General features: G+C 46.7%; 1 long non-coding RNA gene across 1 annotated transcript; it reads left to right on the top strand.

Annotated features, from left to right (window-relative positions):
- The first annotated feature begins 948 nt into the window (after nucleotides 1-948).
- On the top strand, nucleotides 949-1,883 carry LOC127926522 (uncharacterized). The gene is made up of 4 exons (XR_008124347.1): nucleotides 949-1,027; nucleotides 1,122-1,215; nucleotides 1,401-1,588; nucleotides 1,817-1,883. It is a non-coding gene; the product is annotated as an uncharacterized LOC127926522 (long non-coding RNA).
- The last annotated feature ends 2,870 nt before the right edge of the window (nucleotides 1,884-4,753 follow it).

Below are 4,753 nucleotides of genomic sequence, written 5' to 3' on the forward strand. Positions count from 1 at the left end.
CCAGGGTCAGTTCCAGTTCCAGGGTCAGTTCCAGTTCCAGGATCAGTTCCAGTTCCAGGATCAGTTCCAGTTCCAGGGTCAGTTCCAGGGTCAGTTCCAGTTCCAGTTCCAGGATCAGTTCCAGTTCCAGGGTCCGTTCCAGTTCCAGGGTCAGTTCCAGTTCCAGGATCAGTTCCAGTTCCAGGGTCAGTTCCAGTTCCAGGATCAGTTCCAGTTCCAGTTCCAGGATCAGTTCCAGTTCCAGGATCAGTTCCAGGATCAGTTTCAGGGTCAGTTCCAGGGTCAGTTTCAGGGTCAGTTCCAGGATCAGTTCCAGTTCCAGTTCCAGGATCAGTTCCAGTTCCAGGATCAGTTCCAGGATCAGTTTCAGGATCAGTTTCAGGATCAGTTTCAGGGTCAGTTCCAGGATCAGTTCCAGGATCAGTTCCAGGATCAGTTTCAGGGTCAGTTCCAGGATCAGTTTCAGGGTCAGTTCCAGGATCAGTTTCAGGGTCAGTTCCAGGATCAGTTTCAGGGTCAGTTCTAGGATCAGTTCCAGGGTCAGTTCCAGGATCAGTTCCAGGGTCAGATCCAGGATCAGTTTCAGGGTCAGTTCCAGGATCAGTTTCAGGGTCAGTTCCAGGGTCAGTTCCAGGGTCAGTTCCAGGATCAGTTTCAGGATCAGTTTCAGGGTCAGTTCCAGGATCAGGTTCAGGGTCAGTTCCAGGATCAGTTTCAGGGTCAGTTCCAGAATCAGTTCCAGGGTCAGTTCCAGGATCAGTTCCAGGGTCAGTTCACAAGGTGTCACTATCCTTTCGGAGCTCACTGTATATCCAGGGACATGTTAACATTGGGATACTGGAGTGATGGAGGTAGATATGTATAGGGGGAAGGGGACAGGGATACTGTAGTGATGGAGGTAGATATGTATAGGGGGAAGGTGACTATATACAGGTGTCAGTAGCATATTAACAATGTACAGGGATACTGGAGTGATGGAGGTAGATATGTATAGGGGGAAGGAGACAGGGATACTGGAGTGATGGAGGTAGATATGTATAGGAGGAAGGAGACAGGGATACTGGAGTGATGGAGGTAGATATGTATAGGGGGAAGGGGACAGGGATACTGGAGTGATGGAGGTAGATATGTATAGGGGGAAGGAGACAGGGATACTGGAGTGATGGAGGTAGATATGTATAGGGGGAAGGAGACAGGGATACTGGAGTGATGGAGGTAGATATGTATAGGGGAAGGGGACAGGGATACTGGAGTGATGGAGGTAGATATGTATAGGGGAAGGAGACAGGGATACTGGAGTGATGGAGGTAGATATGTATAGGGGGAAGGAGACAGGGATACTGGAGTGATGGAGGTAGATATGTATAGGGGAAGGAGACAGGGATACTGGAGTGATGGAGGTAGATATGTATAGGGGGAAGGAGACAGGGATACTGGAGTGATGGAGGTAGATATGTATAGGGGTAAGGAGACAGGGATACTGGAGTGATGGAGGTAGATATGTATAGGGGGAAGGAGACAGGGATACTGGAGTGATGGAGGTAGATATGTATAGGGGGAAGGAGACAGGGATACTGGAGTGATGGAGGTAGATATGTATAGGGGTAAGGGACAGGATACTGGAGTGATGGAGGTAGATATGTATAGGGGAAGGAGACAGGGATACTGGAGTGATGGAGGTAGATATGTATAGGGAAGGAGACAGGGATACTGGAGTGATGGAGGTAGATATGTATAGGGGAAGGGGACAGGGATACTGGAGTGATGGAGGTAGATATGCATAGGGGAAGGAGACAGGGATACTGGAGTGATGGAGATAGATATGTATAGGGGGAAGGAGACAGGGATACTGGAGTGATGGAGGTAGATATGTATAGGAGGGAAGGATACTGGAGTGATGGAGGTAGATATGTATAGGGGGAAGGACAGGGATACTGGAGTGATGGACGTAGATATGTATAGGGGGAAGGAGACAGGATACTGGAGTGATGGAGGTAGATATGTATAGGGGAAGGAGACAGGGATACTGGAGTGATGGAGGTAGATATATATAGGGGAAGGAGACAGGGATAGTGGAGTGATGGAGGTAGGTATGTATAGGGAAGGGGACAGGATACTGGAGTGATGGAGGCAGATATTTATGGGGGAATGTGACAGGGATACTGGAGTGATGGAGGTAGATATGTCTAGGTGTATGGTGACAGGGATACTGGAGTGATGGAGGTAGATATGTATAGGGGAAGGGACAGGGATACTGGAGTGATGGAGGTAGGTATGTATAGGGGCAAGGAGACAGGGATACTGGATGGATGGAGGTAGATATGTATAGGTGTAGTAGACAGGATACTGGAGTGATGGAGGCAGGCATACATAGGCCAAGGACAGATCGATGACGGGATAGTAAGACACACATAGGCCAAAGGACATCAGGACACCGGAGTGACGGAGGCAGATATGCATAGGGTATTACATTGCGGACATCAGATGACGGGAGCGCAGACATATAAAGGAGACAGGATACCGATGATTAATAACATAACATATGCTGATTTAGCAGACGCTTATCCAAAGCGACTTACAGTCATGTGTGCATACATTCTACAAGGGTGGTCCCGGGGATCGAACCCACTACCCTGGCGTTACAAGCGCTATGCTCACTCAACTGAGCTATTGAAGACCACAGGGATAGGAGTGATGGAGGATGAGGTAGCTATGTAGCAGGGGGAAGGAGACAGGACACTGATGATGGGTGATGGAGGATGATAGATATGCATAGGGGGAAGGACAGGGATACCGATGATGGAGGCAGATATGTATAGGGGAAGGAGACAGGGATACTGGAGTGATGGAGTGTAGATATGCATAGGGGAATGAGAAAGGAGAGTTGATGGAGGCAGATAGCATAGGGATGGAGACAGGGACACTGATGATGGAGGCAGATATAGGGGGAAGGAGACAGGGATACTGGGAGGATGGAGTGCAGATATGTATAGTAAGGAGACAGGGATACTGGAGGATGTGGAGGTAGATATGTATAGGGGTAAGGTGACAGGGATACTGGAGGATGGAGGCAGATATGCACATACTGGGGATGGAAGTAGAGACAGGGATACTGGAGTGATGGAGGCAGATAGCCAGGTCACTGGAGGATGGAGGCAGATATGTACAGGTATGATGGAGGTAGATATGTATAGAGGGTTACTGGAGTGATGGAGGTAGATATGTATAGGGAAGGTTACTGGATGATGGAGGTAGATACAGGGAAGGAGACAGGGTGATGTGGAGGCAGATATGTATAGGGGGAAGGAGACAGGGATACTGGAGTGATGGAGGCAGATATGTATAGGGGAAGGTGACAGGATACTGATGATGTATGTAGATATGTATAGGGCAAGGAGATGAGGATACTGGAGGATGGAGGTAGATACGCATAGGGGGAAGGTGACTGACACACAGGGGTCAGTACTGTCACGGCTCCTCCTCTGCATCGCAGGGGCGGTTCCTCCCTTGTGCTTCTAGTTCCGCGCGCAGTGAATAACCAACCAGTAACGAACCTAACAATTCCAAAACTACTACCTTATACACACAAGTGTAAAGGGATAAAAGAATATGTACATAAAGATATATGAATGAGTGATGGTACAGAACTGGCATAGGCAAGATGCAGTAGATGGTATCGAGTACAGTATATACATATAGTATTTATAATGTAGGTATGTAAACAAAGTGGCATAGTTTAAATGTACAGGATACTGGAGTGATGAGCGAGATATGGTAGATGTGTATAGAGGTAAGGTTACTACTATATACAGGGTCAGTACCATATTAACAATGTTCTGGGATACTGGAGTGATGGAGGTAGATATGTATAGGGGTAAGGTGACTATACACAGGGTCAGTACCAAGTCAGGAGTTTACATACACCTTAGCCAAATACATTTAAAATCAGTTTTTCACAATTCCTGACATTTAATCCTAGTAAAAATTCCCTTTGTTAGGTCAGTTAGGATCACCACTTTATTTTAAGAATGTGAAATGTCAGAATAATAGTGGAGATAATTATTTATTTCAGCTTTTATTTCACAGTTGGTAAGAAGTTTACATACACTCAATTCGTGTTTGTTGCATTGCCTTTAAATTGTTTATCTTGGGTCAAATGTTTGGGTAGCCTTCCACAAGCTTCCCACAATAAATTGGGTGAATTTTTGGCCCATTCCTCCTGACAGAGCTAGTGTAACTGAGTCAGGTTTGTGGGCCTTCAAAAAATTAAAACTTTGAACATCCCACGGAGCACCATTAACTCCATTATTAAAAATGGAAAGAATATGGCATCACAACAAACCTACCAAGAGAGGACCGACCACCAAAACTCACAGACCAGACAAGGAGGGCATTAATCAGAGAGGCAACAAAGAGACCAAAAAGATAACCCTGAAGGAGCTGCAAAGCTCCACAGCGGCGACTGGAGTATCTGTCCATAGGACCATTTGAAGCCGTACACTACACAGAGCTGGGCTTTACGGAAGAGTGGCCAGAAAGCCATTGCTTGAAGAAAAATAAGCAAACACTTTTTGGTGTTCCCAAAAGGCATGTGGGAGACTTCCCAAACGTCTGAAGAAGGTATTCTGGTCAGATGAGACTAAAATGTAGCTTTTGGCCATCAAGGAAAACACTATGTCTGGCACATTCGAGAACACCATCCCCACAGTGAAGCATGGTGGAGGCAGCATCATGCTATGGGGATGTTTTTCAT

Source organism: Oncorhynchus keta, unplaced genomic scaffold (assembly GCF_023373465.1).
Source record: "Oncorhynchus keta strain PuntledgeMale-10-30-2019 unplaced genomic scaffold, Oket_V2 Un_contig_7709_pilon_pilon, whole genome shotgun sequence".
Taxonomy (NCBI): domain Eukaryota; kingdom Metazoa; phylum Chordata; class Actinopteri; order Salmoniformes; family Salmonidae; genus Oncorhynchus; species Oncorhynchus keta.